The following is a 24,868-nucleotide window of genomic DNA, read 5'->3' as shown; positions in this document are numbered from 1 at the left end:
GCCCATTCTTCATTTATATAAGAAATATAAGCAACTAGGAATATCATCTTGTCTGAACTGGCAAAATTACCATCTGGAGTCTGCACATGTAAGTCAAAGGAAAAAAACTGAATGTTCAGAACCCACCTGGCCCCCAGTATTGCTATAGAGCCTTGTTCAAAGACCCGTGATCCAGCCAACTCCCAAAGGTCTGAGACATCAGTGAGTGGTCTGAGGCATCTCCTTATAGACCACCCTGGCCATGCCTGGCTCTTAGCAGAGCATGTCACCAACAACCCGAGGGAGGGGAAGGTTTTCTCCTCCTTGGTATGCTTCTGTCCTGGCTGGATGCCTGGAGTGCAATGTGCACACAATCCATTTTATGAGACAGATGGAAATTGAGTTATAGCAAATAAATCATATGGCACTTCTTTTAGTGATGTCTTTCTACAGGGAATCTTCCTGTTGACTAAGTGTGGCCTTGTACCTCCTTGATTAGGCACACAGATGTTTTGTTGGTATTTGACTCCTGTGAGAAGTTTCTTATTTAAAGACTCTCTGGAGCTTCTCAACATGCAGGGCTCTGCCACTTAGATACTGTGAGGCGGTTTGTGAATTGGTGATTATAACTACAGTCCTTCTGCAGACACACACCCACTCTGACACAGGCACAAATATACAACTATGCCACCAAAACCATCAGCCCTAACATCGCCCTCCCCATCCTGATGTGGAAAACAAAGGAAACGCGAATAAAAATATGTGAATACAAGGAAATGTGAATAAAATAAAATTTCCTTATAACCCACAGCCCACTGACAAGTACTTGAGGCAAGTAGAGTGTTTGTTCCTCCAGGAAGCTCCCAACTGTGTTAATGTTAATGTCTTGCTAGAAGGAAAAACAACTTTAGCTTGACAGTAGCCTGGCCTCCAGTATCCTGAAAGTCTTCTTTAGCATATGAAATTCTTTTGGACACCCCGCCTTTTTTCCTACTTCCCAGAATTCTGAGTTTATAATCAGCCATTCCTCCCAACCCTAGTGCAGCAGCTTGTTCTGCCCATGGTTCCTGTCCCTGTGCTTTCATAAAATCATCTTTTTTGCACCTGTAAGGGCCTATTTAGCCAGAGCGATTCCATCCAGTTAAACAATGACTTTGTTGTTTATACAGTAAAACTTAAACTGTCCCTGCTCCCCTTCCCCCCAGGGGACTTACTTAAAAACAAGTCCCAGAAACCACTCCCAGGTAACAAAGCCCAAATACAAGGGTGGGTCAGGCCAGGTAGAGGTATCCAATCAGTGGGGGTGCATATTGTCTCCTTAGCTACCAAGGAGTATGGGCCCTGCCCTTTGGGCGCCTTTTGGGCACCAATTCTGACCAAGGTGATAGGCTAGTTCAAATATCTACTAGGGTAAATTGTAATTCAATTGGCCACCCGTGTGTGACCTAGCATGACTGTGCAGATTTCTCTGTGTGTTACAATCTCATTGGCCACCTGTGTGTGGCCAGGCCCAACCACATGGCCTTTGCTCTATAAAAGTTAGTCTGTAAGGCAGGGAGGGGTCGCCTCTTTGTAAGAGACGGCCCTGGCTGGTCGGTTTGATTCTCGATGCTTGGTGCGAAATAAAGCTTTGCTTGACCTTCCTTTTGTATCAGTCTCGTTCCTTTGACCATGGACCCAACAGCACCAAAAACATCTCAACAATTCTTCCTTGGAACAAAAGCAAAAATGAACTTTTGGGACTTCATTAAGATCAAAACCTTCTGCACAGCAAAGGAAACAGTCAACAAAACAAAGAGGCAACCCACGGAATGGGAGAAGATATTTGTAAATGACAGTACAGACAAAAGGTTGATATCCAGGATCTATAAAGAACTTCTCAAACTCAACACACACAAAACAGAAAATCATATCAAAAAATGGGCAGAAGATATGAACAGACACTTCTCCAATGAAGACATACAAATGGCTATCAGACACATGAAAAAATGTTCATCATCACTAGCCATCAGGGAGATTCAAATTAAAACCACATTGAGATACCACCTTACACCAGTTAGAATGGCCAAAATTAGCAAGACAGGAAACAACGTGTGTTGGAGAGGATGTGGAGAAAGGGGAACCCCTCTTACACTGTTGATGGGAATACAAGTTGGTTCAGCCACTTTGGAGAACAGTGTGGAGATTCCTCAAGAAATTAAAAATAGAGCTTCCCTATGACCCTGCAATTGCACTACTAGGTATTTACCCCAAAAATACAGATGTAGTGAAAAGAAGGGCCATCTCTACCCCAATGTTTATAGCAGCAATGGCCACGGTCACCTAACTGTGGCAAGAACCAAGATGCCCTTCAATGGACAAATGGATAAGGAAGATGTGGTCCATATACACTATGGAGTATTGTGCCTCCATCAGAAAGGAGGAATACCCAACTTTTGTAGCCACATGGACAGGACTGGAAGAGATTATGCTGAATGAAATAAGTCAAGCAGAGAGAGTCAAGTATCATATAGTTTCACTTATTTCTGGAGCATTCAAATAACATGGAGGACATAGGGAGATGGAGAGGAGAAGGGAGTTGAGGGAAATTGGAAGGGGAGGTGAACCATGAGAGACTATGGACTCTGAAAAACAATCTGAGGGTTTTGAAGGGGCGGGGGGGTGGGAGGTTGGGGGAGCCAGGTGGTGGATATTAAGGAGGGTACAGATTGCATGGAGCACTGGGTATGGTGCAAAAACAATGAATTCTGTTATGCTAAAAAGAAATTTAAAAAAAAAATGAATTCTTCCTTGGCCATTGGCTCCGGACCTCATCCCCATTCAGATATTACCTCAGAATCAGACAGATCTGAGATAGAATTCCAGTTTTCCCAATGCACTAGCCAGACCTACTTAATGAGGGGAGAAGATCCCACAGGCTGGTTTAAAGGATGCAACTATAGTGATTGGAAAAGAGACTATCAAATCCAGGAAAGCAGACTAACTAACACGGATTGTGAGCACCCATGGGATGCCAGGCACTTAACCAATTATTTGATTTAATTCTCAAATCAAATCAAGAAGCGGAGGCTCAAAGGGATGAAGTGTTTTGGCCCAGGCCTCCCGGCTCAGGAGTGGGAGCCCTGCGATTCCAACCTGGCAGGTGGGTCTGGCTGTCAAGACTGGGCTTTGTTGTGCCTGGGTGCCTCTTGCCTCCTCAAAGCCAGCTATTTAAAATGGAGGCAGTTACACAAGAAGAGTACACACGAATAGACCCCAAACAACAAAGGACTGGAAATCTGAGGAGGCCCTTTTAGCGGGAGAAGCGAGGCATAATGAACCAAACATTGGCAGTGGTTTACAAACATACATGAAGCAGGCCCACCGCACAGGCCTCACTGCAGTCCCAGAAGCCCTCTCAAGATTAAACAACCCTGGTGCGTGGACGGCAGAGAATTCCGCCGCTTTTCTGAGACCTGAGTATGAAAAGGAGCCATATAGGTGAAGCCTTGGATGTGTGCCAAACCCATTCCAGACAAGACAGAAAAGACAAATAGAATCGCCAAATCCTTGCAATTCAGGACTTTAAACAAAGAGTGGAGATTCACAGACTGGAGTCAAGTCTTTTGATGAGCCAAAAAAGAGTCAGCCTTGATTAACATTCTTTTGCATCATCAAAAGGAGATAGGTCAAAATAAGGTAATGGTAAGGTATTGACTGGCCACACATTGCTGTTAAAGGGGTCACCTGCCAGCGGGAAGTGAGCAGCTTTCTTCCCTGAGGGGGTCAGACCATAGCTAGAAGCTTCTGCCGTTCCATAATTCTTAATAAAAAGCTTAATCTCTCTGCAATGACTTTTAAACTCCCATTATTTTCTCTAATGACATAGAGGGAGAGCAAAATAAAGTCATCATTCTTTTCTATTTTTTGAGCTAAATTGTTTCTTTTCTTGATTAGGAGCTAACAGCATATTGTTTCATCACTACCTAGACTGTGGTTGGAGAGCCCTCTGACTACACATTAGGATGTCCAGAGGAGTTTAAAAATATATATATATATAGTGATTCCTGGCCCTGCAACAGGCCAAATGGTGTAGAATCCCTGGGAGGGGTGAGCCCAGGAAACTGCATTTTTTAATAAGCTTCCCCGGTGACTGGGATTCGAATTCTGACTTCACTGCCCACTAACTGTGCAATGGGCAAAACATTGCTCTTTCTAAAAGTCAGCTTTCTCTCCAGTGAGAGAGATCTTCAGGCTAAAAGGGACAAATGACACAGTGTGCAGAAGACTTTTATAAGCTATGAAAACACTAAAAATAGGAAGTATTACCACTATGTCTCTTATATATATTAATTAAATAGAATATGTCTTGTGGATAAATATAATGTAAAACACCTTTAACTCCTGTAAGACTGTTTTATTCTGAGACTTTGAGTAAGGCCATCTGACACTGGCCAACATGGGTGAATAAATAAAAATAACTGGGATCTCCTTAAACTTTTAGAGGCAAGAAAACACAGAGGATAGTTCTCTGGAAGATGGAAAGGGACATTCGTTGAAGCTAACGAGTCATTGATTTCTCCTCAGACTCATAGTACCAAGGAGCTTACCCTCTAAGGAGATCATTTCTCCTTGGTCACAGCAGCAAGTTCACATGCCAGTAACTGAGGGACATGTAGGTGTTGTCTGCTAAGAAGTGAGGACACTTCATTATTCCTAAACAGTCACTTATTGATCACTGGGTAGGAAGAGAAAGCAGACGCTTTATCTAAATTACCTCTGATCAATTGATTTGAGAGATGTTGAAGATTAAGTGATAGGCAGGGCTTTGCATAAAATTAGCAAAACAAAATAAGCTATATTCCTGACCAATCAGCCAAAATCTCCTAAGGGGGTTAGAAATCACAGATAGATTCAGCCCTAGACACATGTCCTATTAAAAGTATTGAAATGCAATAGTCAACAATGTTGGATGATGGCTTTGAATAAGAAAAGAAATACAACACTCGTTTCCTGTTTGACTCAAACGCACCAGGTGGAAGAAGGATAGTGACAACCAAGATTTCGGAGTCTAAGTGAAGTGTGTGAAGTTAGTGAGGGAGCCGGAGGTCCAGAGATGATCCTGCCAAGTCTGTCCAGGCCAGCAGGAGAGCCTGAGGTCTGCCACCTCGCCTGCTCTTGTTGCTGTGTTGTCCCACAGGACAGAAGAGAGAGTGCAAGAAAGGGGTGCATATTCAAGTGCCCAGCTTTCCCTGAGACGTCATGTGTTATAACATTTTGCACACCAACGAAATGTGCATCAACAGGGAATTAAGTAAAGTGTCATGTGACTCTAAAGTAGAACATCAGGGAGCCATTACGGAAACTGTTATAGAAGAACGTTCTTGCTATGTCAAGTTTTGGTAATATATAAGCTTAAAAAAAACCAAGCTGTTTGGGGCACCTGGGTGGCTCAGTGGGTTAAGCCGCTGCCTTCGGCTCAGGTCATGATCTCAGGGTCCTGGGATCGAGTCCCGCATCGGGCTCTCTGCTCAGCGGGGAGCCTGCTTCCCACTCTCTCTCTCTCTCTCTGCCTGCCTCTCTGTCTACTTGTGATCTCTCTGTGTCAAATCAATAAATAAAATCTTTAAAAAAAAAAAAACAAGCTGTTTTATATGATGCCTTTTTATACAAAATGATATATGTATGTAATATGAAAAATACTGAGTGCCTGCCACAATTCTAGACATTGAGGAAATAATGGTAGAGAAAGAAAAGCCCCAGTATGATGGAACTTACATTCTAGGGACCTATCAAAGGGAAAAGGAAAAACGATTGGTGGAAATGTAGAAATGTTAAAATTGTCTTTTCTTTACCCAAAACAAATTAAAAATTAGAAGCCAATGAATTTCAGCAGGAATGGAATAGAGGTGTGCATCTCCTACAAGCCCCAGAATTTCTAATCACTTTCACTGACCCCACTGCAGACCAGAATTTTCCTGGAAGAAAGCAGACAGAGTTGTAACTGATGTATTCAGAACAGCATGGAGCTCAGCAAACAAGAGAATTTTGGACCAGAAGCTTGTGAAATCACCTCCTTCCAACCTTCACTAATGGAGGAGTATACCAAGGGAAAAATTTAGCTTCGTGCGGATCAGGCCACAGAAGGAGCCATGACCATGACTGGAAGCCCAGCCCAGACTGAGTGCATTTAAATTCTGTCTCATTGAGGTGACTATGTAACCCCACTAGCCCAACTCTTCAGTGTAATTGGAACCAGGGCTCTCATATATTTACAGTTTCTTGTTGGCTCATCACCCCACATACCACTCGTACTCTGTCTATCCCCTGCTCTCTTCTTTCTTACCAACCTTTTTTCCCACCGAATGTAGAGCCACAGACTATGGAAAGACAGGCTTAGAAGGTATTCCCCTCCACAGATTTAGAGTATTCTACAAAGATTCAAAAGCCAACTTAAGTGATGTGAGATTAACCTGGAAGAATATTCTCAATGAAAAACGTTCCCTTCACTGCCTGCGATTTCCACCATTAAAGTCAGAGTTAAGGCAGAGTCCCTCAGATGAATTTTCTGTGACAAATTATGACTGGGTTTTCAATTAAAAAATTCAGTATTTTTGGGGCACCTGAGTGGCTCAGTGGGTTAAAGCCCCTGCCTTCGGCTCAGGTCATGATATCAGGGTCCTGGAATCGAGCCCTGCATCAGGCTCTCTGTTTAGCTGGGGGTCTGCTTGTCCCTCTTCCTCTTCCTCTGTCCCTTCCCCTTCCCTTGTGCTCTCTCTCTCTCAGATAAATAAATAAATAAAGTCTTAAAAGTGTCCTGTGACCGAGCTCCGCATCAGACTCTGCTCAGGACAGCTCCTTGAGATTCTCTTTCCCTCTCCCTCTGTCCCTCCTCCCCATGCTCTGTCTCTCTCTCTCTCAAATAAATAAATCTTAAATATATATATTTCATATATATATTTATATGTGTATATGTGTGTATATTACATATGTATATGTATTTATATTATGTATTTTTATATATACATAGATATACGTGTGTGTGTGTATACATGTGTACCAATATCAGCCCGTTTGCCTGCACTACCCGCCTGACAGCACACCCAGATGAAATCCACATGACTCAAAATGGAGAGTTGAGGTGCCTGAGTGGCTCAGTGGGTTAAAGCCTCTGCCTTGGGCTCGGGTCACAATCCCAGAGTCCTGGGATCAAGCCCTGAATCAGGCTCTCTGCTCAGCAGGGAGCCTACCCCTCTCTCTCTCTCTCTCTCTCTCTCTGCCTGCCTCTCTGCCTCCTTGTGATCTCTGTCTGTCAAATAAATAAATAAAATCTTAAAAAAAATTCAATATTTTCTAACAAAGCCTACCCTGGATCTCCTGGATGACCATTATCTAGCCAAGTACTGCTATGTAAATTCAGAGCCAGTATTTTTATTGGGATACGTAGTAATATTTCCATTGTCTAGGGCAAATAAGAAAGTTAGCAAGTATTCAAGAAAGGTAAAAACCAAATTATGTCAGAGAATCCTCTATGAACAATGACTGCAAGGGAAGAAAAGGAAGAATGGAGTCATCACACATCAATAGAGGTGTGTTAAATATAGGTGTGTTAAACTTGGGAGAAATCCAACTCCCAGGGTCAGCACTATGCTCAAATTTTCTCAGCAATTCAACTTTCAGTGAAACCACATACCCAACCACATGAAATTAGTATACTCAATTTGAATTTTATTCACTTATGGATTGTATTTAATTTGTAAATTTGTTTTCTTTTTATCTTCACAGAAGAGCTGCAAACATAAGGCATTTATAAGCAGTTTAATATTCATAAGCATTCATGTGACAAATTAATAAATGTAAGTCAACACAGGGCAAAGTCTATAAAATTTTATTCCTTAAAAAGGGGTCTATATATTGCTCCATTTTGAGAAACACTGAGTTAAAGGAGTATCTACACTGAATATTACTTGCAGGCTGAAAAACTGCCACCCAAAGATGTCCTCATCCCAACCCCTGGAACCTGTGAGTATGTTACCTTCTACAGCAAAAAGGACCCTGCAGGGAAGATTAAGTTAAGGATCCTGCGACAAGAGGATTAGCCTGGATTATCCAGGTGCACCTGATACAACCATTAAGGTCCTTACAAGAAGAGACAGATCAGAGTGAGGGGTAGATATGAGGATAGAAGCAAGAGTTTGGAGAAATCCAAAAAAGCCAAAAAATAGAAGCACCTTCTAGAAGATAAAAAGGGCAGATGGAGGAATCCAAAAAAGCCAAAAAATGCAGGCAGTTTCTAGAAGCTAAAAAAGGCAAGAAACATTTTCTCCTGAAGCCTCCAGAAGCACAGCCCTCCCAACACCTTGATTTGAGACTTCTGATTTCCAGAGAATAAATCTGTATTGTTTTAAATTTTCATTAATTTGTTACAGCAACAATGGGAACTAATACACTACTTGATCCATTTGTGCAGAATGATTTTCAGATTAGCACATTCCCCTGTGTTATCCAGAAAGCACTTTGTAATCCCGCCCTTTGTAATCACCTAATAGGCTCTTAGATTATGAGAAAGCAAAGTCAGATTTCAATGGAGGAAAGCAGGTGGGAAATGTGGAAATGCAGGAAAGTCCAGGTGGGGTGTCCCTCTGGAGGTTCTTCGTTGGAAAAGGCACAGGTACTGGGTTTCTTAAGACTGAGCGGGGGTTGGTAAGGAAGGAAAGGCAGTTGGGAGACACAGAACAGCCACCCAAAGGAGGAGGTGACCGGACAGGAGAAAATAGTGCTGGAAGCTCTGACTGTCCAGCCACCTTTGCAGTTTCTCTGAGGCCTGACCCTTGCCTCTGAATCGTTAAATCTGTTCTCAAACTCCTTTCATAGCATTTATGTTCCCAGGGTACATGAGGCTCCCCAAAGATCTGCCTTAGAGAAGAAAGCAGATTCTGACAGCACTTAAGAGTCAAGGCAAATTAGAGGTCCCCCAGGTTATAAGTAAGGCCAGGGCACCACAGAGACCAATAGAAGTTCTCTTTCTGGTACTGACTGAGAGACTGGGAAAAGAAATCCAGTCAAGAACTAAACATGGCCCAGGATAATCATGCAGGAAGCAATAGAAACTGAATATGAAACACCACTATTTTGTTATTTTATCCTCTTAACAAACTGGGAAAAGTGATTATTCCCTTAGGGTCTTCAAGGATGCAAGCAAAAACCAAACAAGATGTCATAGTAGCTGATAGAGAGGATAACAGCAACAGAGGAAAGGGAAGTGCAAGTGTCTAATAAGAAGTAAGGGTGTATCCTCTGTCCCTGAATTCTCTTGTCCACACTTTGGCCATTTCCACTGCTTCTCAGGTCTCCTCCCTCTTCACACCCTGTACTCTAGGAGGCAGAATGAGTTTGTTTTCAATGATCAATCCTCTGATTCTCTTAGGTTTGATGTCCTCCTAAACAAACTCAGGCCAGAGCACACTGGTTCACTGTACAGAGAACTACTTTACAGCTGTTGGTTTTAATGAAATTAGAGTTAATGGTCTTCTGTGTTGTCACTTAATACTTTCTTGTTGTACCTTACATTGGTATTGACCAAGAACACATTATAGGCCCTGAAGTACCATCTTACTATGACTATCATTTTATAATCTAAGAATAACGGATTACATAGAAAGACAGAGATTTCAGTTCTGTTCTAGAGCTTACAATCATCTCTTATCAGGAGCTTATTTTAAGTAATGGAAATCTAGCAAGACTGTAAGTACCCCCTCACAACATAAAATATCTAGAATATAAATGTTGAATAGGGAATTCTGAATCCATTCTAAAGATGCTTTCCATAATTTAAAATATGATATTTTACTTTTTTAAGTGTTTAAAGTGGTTGGTGATAGGCACCTGGGTGGCTCAGTTGGTTGAGTGTCTGACTCTGGATTTTGGCTCAGGTCATGATCTCAGGATCTTGGAATCCAGTCTAGGATTGGGCTCTGCGCTCAGTGGGGAGTCTTGCTTCTCTCCTTCTCCCTTTCCTTCTGCCCCTCCCCCAGCTCAATCTTGCTCTCTCAAATAAATAAATAAATATAAAGTGGTTGGTGAGTATTAACACCTTCATCACAATCCATCATTTCAGAAGCAAGTTCCTTGGATTTTAGCTACTTCAGAATCCATGATAAATATAAATTCAACTAGAGTATGTTTATATCATAGAATCTAAGGAAAAAAAACATTCTGAAGATCATAACAGTAGTATTTGTAAAGTATTTAGTAAAAATGATTTTCTGATATAGCACTGGCATTCATTTGGATGATATGAATTGCATAATATGTCTCATCCTCTTGACAAAATAAATGGAGTCTCATAAAATCTTGGCACATTTGAATTGGAAGGGACCTAGAGTTACTTATTTACTTTCATCATTCAGACTTAAGTATGTTATCTCTACCATAATTCCAACTAATGATTGCCCAGACCTTCCCGGAACACCTCTACAAAACAGGACGCTAATTTTGGCAGCTCATTCTTCCTTGTTCTGAGACAACAGTCCATCTGGGTCTTTCTTTTCACCCTTAGATCATCTCTCCGCCTTCTGCACCCATGCACTTTGCATCCTCCCCACATTGGGACTCCTCAGAGTTCCCCTCTTTGACCTCTGCACAAAAAGTCTAGTTTGGAGTCTCTCACCATCATCGTTCTACTTCTCCGGGTCACTCCAATCTGTCACTGCCCCTCCTGTCATCTGGTGCCCATGACCCAGCCTGGTACTCCAGAAAAGGTTTGGCCTTCTACTTGCATTATTTGTTGGGCATCAGGATTTCTGTAAAAAATAGATTCAATTACATTCATTAGATATGATCTGTAAATCAGATTTGCCATTGAGAATGGCCTACCCTCCAATGAGCCCAAAATTTGAGGGATTTTTTTTTCTGTTGTTCCTCTCTCAAGTCCAAATTGTCTCTTTAAGTCATCCTGAGCTATAAAAGCCAAAACAAATCAAAATTAAGATTGCCCAAATATCACCCCCAGCAATACAGAAATAAAAAGTCAAACATGATCAGGTATACTGCTTCTTCAATGTAAAAATGACTGAAAAACGAACTGAAAAAAGAGACTCAAAAAACAAGCTGAAAAATGATGAGACTTTTTAAAAAATATTATTTATTTATTTATTCATTTGAGAGAGAGAGAGAGCAGGTATGAGTGGGGGTAGGGGCAGAGGGAGAGGGAGAGAGAGAATCTTAAGCAGATTCTGCTCTAAGCGCAGAACCCAATGCTGGCCTCTATCTTACCACCCTGAGATCATGACCTGAGCCAAAACCAAGAGTCAGACACTTAACTGAGCCACCCAGGTGCCCCAATCATAAGATACTCTTAACTATAGAGAACCAACTGAGGGTAGATGGAGGGAGGTAGGTGGGGGATGGGCTAAATGGGTGATGGGTATTAAGGAGAGCACTTGTTGTGAAGAGCCCTGGGTATAACATGTAAGTGTTAAATCATTAAATTCTACACCTGAAGCCAGTTTTACCATACATGTTAACTAAATAGAGTCTAAATAAAAACTTGAAGTAAAAAAAAGTAAAAAATAAGCAGATTTTCAAAATTAGAAAAAAAAATTAAAAACAAGATGAAAAAGTCTCCTAACTTGATAAAGTTCCTTTTACAAACTTTTCCATCTGAGAAGAAATTGAAAATAGAGTCATTCTTGTGAATGAAACACAGAAAAGATTACTTTAATATTTTCTACTTTCAAAACAAAGCCCTAATTTATTACCAAAATATTTGCTAGGCCAGTTTTCAAAATTATTTAATACTCTTATTCTTAACACTCAGGACTTACTAGGGGTAGACTGGCAAGAGAGAGGGAGAAGCAGACCCACGACATTGGGGAGAGGCCCAGAGAGCCTGCATCCTGATGGTGGACACAGTGGTGAGACCCAAGCTCATGATGGGAGCCAGGGGCAGCTGTCTGGCAGGTGCCTTGGCTCCAGAGAGCAGTTGACTATTATTCCAACAGTACATTTCATAGTGAAACAAAAGACAATTACTCCCCTTAGAAGCTGGGTGTTTGGGTTTCACACCTTCTCATTTGGGCATTCTTCGCTTGGCCATCAACAAGAACTGATTGAAAAGAAATACTCACAGAGATTTCAATTACTGTTAATGTGGCCTAAGTGTTTTCACTGTCACAGTCTAGGGCTTCAACTTTTTAATAAGTTTCCCGTAATTATTACAAGTTTTTGGTCTAATTCCAGCTGAGGATTTAATGGGACTCATTCTGACAAGATATAGGATATTGTCCCAATAGATGTTCATTTGGAAATGGGCCACTTGCAATTTTGAGTGTGCAGAGCTGTGCAAGATTAAAAGCACTGGCAGTATAATTTCCACCTTGTGTCCCAGGCTCTGTGGATTTGTAGCTCATCCAGGCTGTCCATCTGGGGAGCAAACAGCATGTACTCCTTGATGAGAAACTCTGGCCAACCAACCAGCTGTGAAAAAAATAGATTACTCTTGTCATTTTTTTCTCCTAGGTAATTTGCTGGGAGTAAAAATATAATTTCTTAGAAGGTGTGCAGTTAAAAGCAAATACTAGAGATGTGTCTGATTTATATTTAAAACTTCACTACACTTTTATTTGTTAAATTTAATTTTCAACAATATCCTGGCTGTGATAATATTTTCTAATTCACAGGAGATGGAAAGGTTGGTTTGTGGTATTTGTACACTAAGCAAACACAGGAAGGAGGATGTGGATGAGAAAAAAACATAGGAGAAGGACTCAGCTGGCAGGCTGAGCTGAACACGAAAAAATGTACTGTTGTTCTTCCTAAGGTAAAGAAGATATTATGGTAGAACTAAGTAACAGTTGGGAAAATAAATCTTCCTATTGCCCCCAGGAAGCTAAAATGGTAAATGCATCTTTTTAAGGCCTCTGACATATAACTTCATCCTTGTAAAAATTCAGAAGGTCATGCTAGATAGATAATCATGGTAATTCTAGATCAATTGAGCTTCAGAGCTAAAAGAGATTGCTAATAACAGTATGAGTTGTAATATGTAATAGCTATAGGTGTAACTTACATATTCAGCCAGCCAAAGGGAATATATTTTCAGCCAGCCAAAGGCAATGGAAGGATATATGCCAAGTAAAATTAAACTCTTCCTTTTGTACCCAGTGAAAACTTAATGATACAATTTGAAATGAAAGAATTTGGGTAATACCTCTGCACTGTGAGTTACAAAATATGTAGACACAAATGAGTGTTGCAGAGGCTCTCTGGATTTTTAAAATTACAGCACTGTGCCTCATATAACCTTACCCAGAAATTGTTCTATCCCAGAAATTGTTTTTTAAAAATTTGATTCCAAACAGGTATTAACATTTTTAATTGCTTTATTAATGTTAAATATTATTTGATATATTTTGACATTGGCTATATTTAGCTCTGCATTAGTATATACATGTACACATACACACACACACACACACACACACACACAGGACAAAAGACTTTGTATCCGTAGTCTTTTTTTCCTACAACTCAAAAAAAGAAGGATTCTTACAGTTTAATAAAAGGAAGCCAAACAAACCGATAAAAAATAACGTGCAAAGATCTGAACAGAATCTCTACAAAAAAGGATACATTTATAGGTAAGAAGCACATGCAGAGGAGCTCAACATCAGGACTTATCAGGGCATTGCAAATTAAAACAATAATGAGATACCATTCCACATCCATTAGATTGAATACAACTTACAAGCCTGACATTATCAAGTGCTGATGAGGAAATGGAGCAATGGGAATTCTCCAACATTGCTAGTGGGAATGCAAAATGGTTCACTTTTTTTTTTTTTAATAGTTTGGCACATATAAAGTTTAACATTCTTTTACTATTTACCCAGCTATTCTATTTCTAGATATTTATTCAAGAAAAGTGAAAGCATAGGTCCACACAAAGACTTACATATGCTTTGTTCGTGACAGTTTTACTCATAATAGTCAGAAACTGAAAACAACCCAAATGTCCTTCACCATACCCAATGAATGGCTAATTAAATTGAGGTATACTCATACAATAGAATATTATTCAGCACTAATAAAAGAATTATTAATACACACAACATGGGTAAATCTCAAGACATTATGCTGGGGCGCCTGGGTAGCTCAGTGGGTTACGCCTCCAACTCTTGACTTTGGGTCATGAGCTCCGAGTTGTGAGATCGAGCCTCTCATCAGGGCTCAGCAGGCAGTCTCCTTGGGATTCTCTTCCTTTCCCTCAGCCCCTCCTCCCACTCTCTTTCTCCACCCCCCCAAAAAAAACTTAAAAAAAAATTACACTGAACAAAAACAGCCAGACACCAAAGGGTACTATATGATTCCATTTGTATAAAGTCTAGAAAAAACAAATCTAACCTTTAGTCATAAAAAAAAAAAAGATTAGTGGTTGCTTGGAACCAGACATGGGAGCTGGTTACTGACTAAGATGGGCACAAAGGAACTTTCTGGGTAATAAATATTTTTTATATCTTGATAATGGTGGTATTTATACAAGTATACAAATGTTTCAAAACTCATTAGAGTACATTTCATTGTATATAAATGTATACCTCAATAAATGTGATTAAGTGCATTTTTTAAATTGCCAGTGACTTTCTAATTCATTTAGAGTAAGCCTTTGAATGATTATCAAGCTTCTCTTTGAATTCATTGTCTTCCTTTCACCTCCTTCTCTACCAAAACCACCACCTTACCCATCTTGATGTATAACTGGAAATGCCAGACACACTAAAATCTTATGCAAACCATTCCTTCTGCCTGGAAAACTATACTCTCAGATCCCACTTGACTCATTTCCTCAACTTCAGTTATTTTCTCAAATGTCTTTTTCTCAGTGGGACCTGCTCTGCCCACTCTACTTAAAATAACAACCTTCCTAACATTGCCCATAAACTATTCTTTTATTTTTCTGTATAACTTCTATCACCTTCTAATACACTCAATATTTTACTGATTTTTTTTTAATATTTTAGCCCCCCACAAACTACAACGTAAATGTCATGAGTTTGGGATTTCACCTGTTGTATTCATTGTTGAATCCCTAGAACATTGTCACATAGGAGGCACTTAACATGTTTGCTGAATAAATGAATAAATAAAATCATAAAAGAAATGAAATCAACCTTATAGTCATAATACTAAATATGGCAGATCCAAATTCCCACATTAAAAATGACAGATGGTCATATCATGTATAAAATAAAACCCAACTGCATTCACCCAAATAAAAGTAAATAATCAAGGTTAAAAATCACTTTATGTTAGATCGATACAAGCAAATAAAAGCAAGAGCAGCAGCAATATTAAAATTACTAAACACTAATCTAAGAGAATATCATGTGGTATAACTTACAAAAAGAATTTAACAGTTATAAATCTAAAGATACCAAAAAACACATCAAAAAAAGCAAAAATAATACAAATGAAGCAGAGCTTAATAAGAATAATAGTGGAAATCTTTTCAGAGTTGAACAGATCTGGTACACAAAATAAGTATAGAGAAATTGAATGAAATAATAAATTTATAAGGCATTTATTTCTCAATGAACACTGTCATTTCATTAAAATATAAACCCCACGAAGCAAGGTATGTATCTGTGCTGTTGACTTGCTATATAACCAGCACCTAGAAAAAAGCCTGGCATAGAATTGAGCTTGATGAATATTTGTTGAATGAATATTTGCATTCACAACATTTGACTCTGTACTTGATTAACAAAACCTTCAACAAAATATTTTTTAAAGGAGTTTAAATTTATTTATTTTTTAATTATTTTTTTTTATTTTTTTATAAACATATAATGTATTTTTATCCCCAGGGGTACAGGTCTGTGAATCGCCAGGTTTACACACTTCACAGCACTCACCATAGCACATACCCTCCCCAATGTCCATAACCCCATAACCCCACCACCCTCTCCCGGTCCCGCTCCCCCCAGCAACCCTCAGTTTGTTTTGTGAGATTAAGTCACTTATGGTTTCAACAAAATATTTTTAACAGATGTGTTTAAAGTAAAGCTTGTGCAAACCACATAACAGAAATTACGTAAGATGAAACATTTGAAAGAACATATTAGCAATGTAATCCAACAATGCAGCAAAGAATAATAATATCATGTGATCAACTAAGGTATATTCTAGGAATGCAAGAGTGAGTTACTATCAGGAAATCTATAATTATAAATTCATCACATCATTAAAGGAGGAATATCACATGATCATATCAGTATTTGTTGAAAGGTCCTTAGATAAAACTAAGCCAAAACTATTGCTGATATAAAAGCTAAATAAAAACGAAATAGATGGGGCACCTGGTGGCTCAGTCATTAAGTATCTGCCTTCAGCTCAGGTCATTATCCCAGGGTCCTGGGATCAAACCCCACATCTGGCTCCCTGCTCAGTGGGAAGCCTGATTCTCCCTCTCCCACTCCCCCTACTTGTGTTCCCTCTTCTCACTGTGTCTCTCCCTCTGTCAAATAAATAAATAAAATCTTTTAAAAACAAATTAATAAAGAGCACTGGGTGATGTAAGCAAGTGTTGAATCACTGAATTGTACACCTGAAACTAATATTACACTGTATGTTAACTAACTGGAATTTAAATAAAAACTTGAAGCAAACAAAAAAAAAAAAAAACAAAAAAAAACAAATTAATAAAAAAAGAAAATAGACATCTATGACTTAAGTATAATAAAGTTTATTTACCAGTGATTAAAAAATATTATCCTAGATTATGAAACACTAAACACATTTTAATTTAAGTTAGGAGCTATACTGAGGTGCCTGTTAATCATCTTCAGTATGTAATAAATAGTAACTTGACAGTTTGAAAAAAATAAAATAGAGCCAGAAGATAAAATAATAGTATAAGTATTAGGGGAAAAAAGAGATAATTTTTTTTGTTGTTGATTATAGGATTCTGTGCCTTGCAAACCCAGAAGACTCTGGTAAACTACTAGTAAATTTAATGAAGAACTTAGCAAAAAGCTGAGTACCATAGAAATAAACAGAAGTCAACATGTCTCTGAATAAATACAAAGACACGTGATGTTCTTGAATGGGTAGATTTCAAAATCACCAAAGAAATCCAAAAATTAATATATAAACTTAATACAATTAAAACTGAGGTAAGAGACTTTTAAGAATTAGATCCATTTATTTTAAAGTTTAGATCCAAGGAGGGGGGCGGAGCCCAAAAGCAACTAAGAAAAAGATGAAGGAGAAAAGGAGATGATGTCTTACCAGGTATTAGAACTTTAATATTCTGCTATAATTGGGGCACCTGGGTGGCTCAGTGGTTAAAGCTTCTGCCTTCAGCTCAGGTCGTGATCCCAGGGTCCTAGGATCCAGCCCCGCATCAGGCTCCCTGCTCAGTGGGGACCCTGCTTCCCCCCTCTCTCTCTGCTTGCCTCTCTGCCTACTTGTGATCTCTCTCTCTCTTTCTCTGCGTGTCAAATAAATAAATAAAATCTTTAAAAAATATTGTATTGTAATCAAAATAATATCATAATGGTACCAAAATATTCACTGGGTAGTCAGTGTAATAAACAGAGAATCCACAGCCAGATCTCTCTAAATTTGAGGATTAAATATATATCAGAAATTTTATTTCAGTTCAGCTAAAAAAAGAATGGATGGTTTAAGTAATGTAGACCAAGTTGGTTATTCATCTGGAAGAAAATACAGGTGAACCTCTCTCTTGCAACGTAAACAAAAATAAATCTCAGATAAAGATTAAACCATAAAAAACAAAATACAATAAATCTAGACTACATGTATAATCTAAAAAGTACAGAAAACCTTTCCAATAAAGACAGAAAATCCAGAGATAACAACAACAACAAAAAAGATGAAACTACACTACAGATAATTATTAAACATCTGTATGTAAAAAAGGTGCGATAAACAAAATCCACAAGAACATGTATGGATTTGAGACTGTATTTCCACTAGAAATGAGAACCGGAGGGTTAATATCTAGAATACATAAGTATCTTTTAAAAATTAACAGAAAAATAACTATCCCAATAGAAAAATGGTAGGAGAATATGGAAAGAACAAATCCAAATGTCCACAAACACAAAAAAAGACACTCAACCTTATTAAAAGTAAGGGAAAAAAACAATAATCAATAAAATATTTTCTACCTAGTAGAAAGGCAAAAATTAGAGAGTAATAATGTCCACTGGTTGTGGGGATAAGAGGAAAATGGATATATTTCTACATCGCTGATTGGTATGTCTTTTTGGAAACAGTCTAGCAGCATTTTTTAAAACTAAAATACCGATAGCTTTTGCCCTAGCACTCCTTCACTTCAGAATCTCCCCTAATAAAGGCAGAAATATGCAAAATATATTTATAAGAATATTTATAACAGCACTACTTGAGGTAGCAAAATACTACAAAGTAAGTGGTGCCCTTCAATAAAATGAAGTTAAACTCTGGTTTAGTCACATGACTACTATGTCTCTATCAAAAGAATGAATTTTAGCTAAACCAATACACTTAGAAGAATATCCATGCTTATTGTTTAATAATTTTTTAAAGTTATGCAAAGTGTTATATAATAACATAATCCCATTTTTTCAAACGATGACCAAGAAACCATGTTGTTCATGACACTATGACCACTGAGAATAATACAAGAGGATACATACCAGGTTGTTAACATGGGTTCCCTGGATAGAAAGTTTGGTGGTGTGGGATAAAGGGATGGGAGAAAGGTGAGAAGGAGGAGGAAGCCAAGCAAAAAGAAAATACTACATTTTTAAAGCAATGCATAACACTCTTAAAATACAAAGCATATAATCCCATTTGTGTATTTGTGGTATGTGTATATGGTATATGCGTGTGTATGGAGTGTGTGTATGTGTGTGTGTGTGTGATGTATATGTATATGCCATAAAAAGAGACAAAGAGAATGTGTGAGAGAGAAATAATTCACTAGTTTCCAAAGGAAAATAATTTTTTAACTATCTTAAAATTATTTGGTTCTCTTCTGCTTGGATGAATCTTTCAAAATGTTTAGAGGATGAAAATAGATATAAATTATTTAAGTAGTTTACAACCTTTCAGAAACATACATCCATACTCCTGAAAGGAGGAAACACTTGTTTCCAGAAACTTCCTTATGACTGAAATCGTATGAACTTAATAAAGACTGATAAAAATCACAGAACAAGGTGCATAAAACAGAAATAACTCAAGTTCAATCTCTTTAGGTTTAGGCTATCCTTAATTAGATTCTTATATCGTAGATTGAATTGTGAAAACAGTAGGTATTACATTTTAAAAAAAGAAGTTCAGTTTGGCTGTTTCATCAATAAACTGCAAAACCAAGGATTTAAAATAGGCAAAAAAATGAATTTTTCAAAACTTAAAGAATCATGAAGTAAAAGGTTTCAATTTTATCTTACAGACCATGAAGGTTTTCCATTGAAGAGAAGGAGCTATTCATTCTCATACACTATATTGGTTTCCTGTGGCTTCTGTAACAAATTAACAAAATTTGGTGGCTTACCAAAACAGAAATCTATTCTTTCACAGTTCTAGAGGCCAGATATCCAAAATCAGTATCACTGGGCCAAAATCAAGATGTTGACAGCCATGTCTCTGTAGACTCTAGAGAAACCCATTATTTTCCTATTCCAGCTTCTTGTGGTTGCCAGCATTCATTGGTTTGTGACCACATCACTCCAGTCTCCACTTCTGTGGTCCTATTGTCTTCTCCTCTTCTGTCTGTGATTTTCCACTGCCTCTCTCTTATAAAGACACTTGTGACTGCATTTAGGGTCCACCTGGATAATCCAGGAAAATCTCTCCATTTCAGGGTCTTTATTTAGTCACATCTGCAAAGACCCTTTTCCCAAAAAAGTAACATTACACGTTCCAAAGATTAGGACTTCATACTTATGGGGACTATTATTCGGCCTACTATAAATACTGTAATAGAAAATGAGTACAATCTTTATGGGGCATGGCTTGTTAAACTGCATTTAAATCCTTAAAAATGTGTGTATCTTTGATGAAAAAATACCATTACTAGAAATGTATTCTAACCAAAACAATTCATTCATTTAATAGTTTTAACATATACAATTATGTGAACATGGATGTTTGCATAAAAGAATTATAATAATGACAGATTAGAAATAGCCTAAGCATTTAACAAGAAGAGACCAGGTTTATAAATTATGCATCCATGCAATAAAGAACAAAGCAACCATAAAATAATAATATGTGTACTTATAGACATGGAAAAACATATATGATATTTTAAGTAAGAAAATCGGTTACCAAACAGTGTGATCCCATTGAATATTTGTTTATTTATGTGTTTCTGTGTTTATATTTATTCATATGCACGTGTGTATGTATGTATATACATTCTGAAACACAAGGAATGGAAGTATGTACCTCGAAATATCAACAGTGATTATCTACAAGAGAAAGGATTTAAGTTTATTTTTCTAAAGTGAATATGTATTGCAATAATAATTTTTTTAAAGTCAATTAAAAAGACATGTGCTTCTGAGAATGAATAAGAGACTACTCAACTCCCTGCACACACACATACACACACACACACACACACACACACACACACACACACACAAAATAACATCAAGATATACTACAAAGAGCAGCAATCTTTAGGGCATGAAGAAAGAGGAGAAAAAAGTACAAAGGTCTTCTTTGCCTTTAGCCCGCAGCTAAGTGTACTTGACACCAGCCTGCCAGGGGGTAGGATCCAGAGTGCAGTTGGGAAAACTGTATTATCTCTGGCTTGAGAACCAGAACGACAAAGCCGGGGAAACCATGACTATCCAAGGTAGTGGGGAAATCCTGGAAGGGAAAGACTAGGAGAAAGAACTGTCAGATTCCTGACCTACATTTCTAACCGACCCCTGAACCACATATTCATGGAAGTAGCTCAAAGCAGCCAAGCTAGTGACGAGACATCTGAATTGAGGTCTAAGCTACCACCGCAAGAAACAAGATTTGCAAGGCGAGTCAACATAACCGTCTACTAAAACAAAAGAAATAAAACATGTGAGTAAGATAACATAATACAGAACCTCCGCAGCTTAACAAATAACATCAAGGAAACAATTCAAAATTACCAAACGTGTGAAAAGCCAAGAGAATGGAACACTCTATCAAGAGAAATGATAATCAACCAAAACTTCCTCCAAGCTGAACCATGTTTTAGAGCTAGTAGATGAGGATTTTTTAATCATTATTATAATTAGTCTAAATGAAGTGAAATAAAATGTGCTTACAAAGAATGATGGTGTTCCTGTCTTCAGTGGTTGGTATGTGAAGTCAGTCAGGACAGTTCTTACACACCATCTGCCCTATACCAGCAGACTTGAACTCATGCTGCCACTCAACCCCACATCTGTTGGTTCATGCTTGAATTCATTCATGCCTCAAATGTCTTTGAAATTCAAAAGCATTTTCTTTATTCTAGTAAACTTCTAACTCATTAACATATCTCAAATATCATTTCTAAAATATTAATCAAGGGATGCCTGAGGGGCTCAGTCAGTTAAACATCTGCCTTCCGCTCAGGCAAGTCATGATCCCAGAGTCTTGGGATCGAGTCCCACATTGGGCTCCCTGTTCAGTGGCGAGACTGCTTCTCCCTCTGCCTCTGCTGCTCCCCCTGCTTGTGTTCTCTCTCTCTATGACAAATAAAATAAAATCTTTTAAAAATAAATAAAATAAAATATTCATCAAGCATCAGCTGTGTGCAAGTGTTAGTGCTAAGGCTAGAAAGCCAGAAGGATGACTAAGATAACCATGTTATAGCCTTTGTGAAATGAAGTAGGAAATAAATGAACAAGTATAGCTCCTCTTTGCTTGCCATCTAGTAAGGATAAGCTAAGTACACACTAATTATAAAAATTATAAATGACACACCATAATGCTCAATACCCAGGATTTTCAACTGGAGTGTGAAGAAGGGTATGCTTTTTTTAACCCAAACACAACCCACTAGAAAGTCTGATATGCCTGCCCCGCCCCCACTGACTACCAAGAAATGGGGAGAAATACTGCCACAGTGGTTTACTGCCTTTGATGAAAGAGTTCCATATCCCTCATATCCATTAGAGCTAAAAATGGTCAAAGCTTCAGATATATATAATTATTTTCTAGTTAAACACACACATACATTAATGGTATATTGGAGTTTCATAACAATAATACAGAAAAAAAATATTCCATCATTTTGAATTTTTACTCCTCTGATTCATATTCCATAGTTACCTCTCCAACAGAGTATGAACACCAATGACTGACCCACTGATACATATAAGTCTTAAGAAAGTCTTCAGAAAAACACTCATGGATTAATTATTCCCAGAGTTATCCATAAGAAAGCTATCCATAAGAATGTTATCCATAAAAATGTCTCCTTCACCTCACCCTAGTCCCAGATGAGAAAATCTTAGTTGGTGGATCCATGTAGGTGGAAATCAAACTTGTACCATCCACCTGGTGGCAACCATCCCAATAATATGGGTTACTGCCTTGTCTAGCTGTAGACTCAAACTCTTGCAATTGCCCTAAAAAACTAAAATAACACAAAGCTGAAAGAGAAGCAAGAATATTACAGAGACTCTGGTTGATCATTAATAGGTTCAAATATTTGTGCTTAATTGAGTTGCGCTTACATGACATAAGGTCATTAGTTGATTGGGTTAATTTCGTCCAAGAACTGGCCAATCCAAAAAAAAAAAAAAAAAAGAAAGAGAAACAACAAAAAAGAGTGATAGCAGCTATTTATTGAATTGTAGTCAGGTAGGTCTCAGTGCTTTGGCTGTGGGTGTAGATTACTGAAAAGGAATGGAGGCTCCTATGAAAATGGTAACTTCAGGTATTAAATCAATATGCACATGTACATAGCAAAGCATCTCATAAAAATTAGACATTTTTTTAGTTTAAGCTGATTTTTAAATGTTGAATCCATAAATACATATGACCATTTACATTTTAAAACTTTTGCCTTTAAATGTTAAAATCTGGTATTTGCAACAAGATGATGGTAGGAAGCTTCCTATTAAATTGCTTCCACTATTTTAGTTTGTACAGGACAAGATATTTTTCTTCCTCTTTTCTAATTATAAATGTAGCATATTCTCACATAGATAACTTGAACATTACAGAAATTTCAAAAGGCAAAAAGAAATCTCCAATAATCCTACCCCCCAAAGGCAACCGCACTGTTCATTTAGATACATTTTCTTCCAATTTTTTTTTTTACATTTTAAACACAGGTAAGATTATGGTGGGCCATTTATACATTATCCCCGTGGCTTGATACCACCATTTCTTTTGTGCTTACTTACTTGAAAAAGGCAATCACTTCATATTTGCAAATGTTATTAGTTAAAAATCATGATAGCATATACTTGGAAAAATTTTTGGAAGAAGTATAAGATAATATTCTTAACAAAGGAGTAGAAATATACTGCCAGCAGTCTACCATGACAATTCCATGCTTGAGAAATCTGAGATCAGGCATGCATTTCTCTCTCTATGCAACTATGACCAAAAAATTTAACTCCAAAGAGGTCTCAGAAAAAAATATTCATGTGTGTTCTCCTATTTTCTTGCATGGTCTAACTAAAATGATTCATTAGCAATAAGCTCTCAGGATAAAGGATTTTTGTTGTTACGTTATTTGTGTTTTTTTAAGAGAACTAGTTAGGAGGGACAGTGCGTATGCATGTTTTCTTATCAAAATCGAATATCCCAACAGTACCAATTTGGGGGGCCTAAATGACATCTAGAAGATGACTATGTCTTCTTCTTCATCAGAGCCAGAGTATAATTATCCTCCATAACAATAACTTCAGCCCAGGTAAGCAGGAAAGAAAGTTGAAAATGAGCCAGCTGAACCCCAGATGTCAAGGTTGGGAACATTCCAGAGAGTTACATCTGGAAACATCTACAGCCAAACCTGTCCTATCTGTAACAAAGGTGATAAATTCCTCCTTCAGAGGAGAGAAAACCAGAACAGGTAAAAAACAATGTTGTTGAGTCAGGTTTTTGGCATGCTGGTACCATTCTCTGTGAGCCTTCAAGAAAGGACTGAAAAGAACCAAAGAAGTCAAGAATTGAGACCAGAATGCTAAACAAAATTCAAAAGAAAACACAAATTACAAGGATATACGAATTAAGTTGGAGAGAACATTGTTGTTTTTTCTTCCCCCCAACCCCAAGCCATAAATAAGATACAACAGTGCACCCTTCTGGTCAAAATGCAAAACTAACATTCAGATAAAAGTCCAGTCTTCTAATTCTTTGGGGATAAACTCAAAGAGTTTCTGGTTTCCTCATCTAGTGAGGGGCTTATCGTAATGACCTCACTTGCAGACTTTTTCTTAAATGACAAAAGCAAGAGACTTTCACACATGGAACTTATTTCCATAAGGGAGCTTTATCACTGAATGAGAGGAACACGATGGCAAAGAAAACTGAAGACCTTTGATGCCGTATTTACTCAATATTTGTATGGGTATCTGATACTCTATTCCTTTGACTTTCTAGGAGTCAAAGGAATAGAGTATCTTTCCCTAAATGTGATAATTACTTACTAAGTACTTGTTGAATAAATTCATCAAGCCAATTTCTGAAACGCTAACCCTCAGTGAAATCTGAAAATCAATTGTATTTCAGCCCATATGCAATAGGTCTGAAAGTTTCAATAATGGGAAAGCCCAACGTATTATGCAAAGGAAAAGCAAGTAGGAAAATGCCTAGCCTTTCTTGTTACAAGTTTGTACAAATGCATTAACATCAGCATAGAGTTTATGCACAGCAATGAAATCTGATCTATGTAGAACCAGTTGCT

This window comes from Lontra canadensis, unplaced genomic scaffold, assembly GCF_010015895.1.
Source record: "Lontra canadensis isolate GAN:19392208 unplaced genomic scaffold, GSC_riverotter_1.0 scaffold35, whole genome shotgun sequence".
NCBI classification, from domain to species: domain Eukaryota; kingdom Metazoa; phylum Chordata; class Mammalia; order Carnivora; family Mustelidae; genus Lontra; species Lontra canadensis.
The sequence above is the reverse complement of the archived record's forward strand: the minus strand, read 5'-3'. Positions refer to the sequence as shown.